The following is a 1,328-nucleotide window of genomic DNA, read 5'->3' as shown; positions in this document are numbered from 1 at the left end:
ATCGCCTCTTCCAAATGCATTCCAAACAGGGGAACCACTTCTGTGGCACATGGGCCTTTCAGTCTTTGCTTCCTTCTCCTGGGGATTCACCCTGATTCCTCACCAGAGTGCCTCCAGAGACTGAGGCAAAATTTCAGACTCTGTGCTCCACTTTTTACAGAAACCTAGCAGTATTGAAACCCTCTCCTTTTTCCTCATCAATGGTTTTGAGGAACAGATTTCTTGTCCAGTCTCCTGAGAGAGTTTTCAGTCTTTCTCTCTCTTTTTCTCTCCAGCTCCTTTAGGGGGAGTGCTTTTCTTGCATGACCCTGATGAGTGCACTCTCTCATCTTTCCTCTTTCTGTCTCTGTCCTATCTCCATGAAAATGGCTTTCTACCCTCTGTCTACTGTGGTTTTTCTCTCCCCCAATTCACCTGTATGCACCAGGCACTGGGCAAGGTCTTTATCTCAAATTATGCACATTGTTGCATTAATCCTCAGATCAACTTCTTAAGAGTTCAAAATGGTTTCATACTGATCTAGCTGTGTTTTAGAGATGAGACAAGCTCAGGGTGCCCATTACTCTGCCATCTTAAATCCCTTCCTGAAAATACAGAGGTAAAAGAGCTAAAATCTAGTCAGGGCAAATTAAAAATGTTATAACCAAGATGCAAGCTCGAATGGATGCCATGACAAGCAAGATGGAAGCAGAACAAGGAATCAGTGATATAGAGGGAAAAGATTATGGAAAACAATAAAGCTAAATAAAAGAGGTAAACAAAGGCAAGAGATCATGATACAAGATTTAAAGAACTCCGCAACTTATTAAGAGGAATAACATTTGTATCATAGGGTCCCAGGAGATGAAGAGAGAGGAAAATGGGCAGAAGGTTTATTCAAACAAATTGTAGCTGAAAACTTCTCTAATATGGGAAAGACACAGACATTGAAATCCAAGAATCCAAGAAAACTCTCATAAATTCAACAGAAACAAACAATCATCACAGGATATCATAGTCAAAATCACAAAAACACAGACAAGGAAAGAATCATGAAAGCAGCAAGGGGGAAACAAAGTCATGAACCTACAAGGGAAGACAAATAAGTTATCAGTTTCTCTGTCCAGAGAAACTTGGTAGGTCAGAAGGAAGTGGCATGATATACTCATAGTGCTAATTGAGAAAAATATGCAACCAAGAGTACTTTATTCAGTACTGCTGCCATTCATAATAGAAGGAGAGATAAAGAGTTTCCCCAAAAAAACTAAAGTTGTGGGGAATAAGCTTGGGAATTTCCTGAGCTTGTACCAATGAGTTAACAAGGCTTAGGATGAAAGCATCCAAGATTA

Source organism: Panthera pardus, unplaced genomic scaffold, assembly GCF_024362965.1.
Source record: "Panthera pardus isolate Hobbes unplaced genomic scaffold, ASM2436296v1 HiC_scaffold_1, whole genome shotgun sequence".
NCBI lineage: Eukaryota > Metazoa > Chordata > Mammalia > Carnivora > Felidae > Panthera > Panthera pardus.
The sequence above is the reverse complement of the archived record's forward strand: the minus strand, read 5'-3'. Positions refer to the sequence as shown.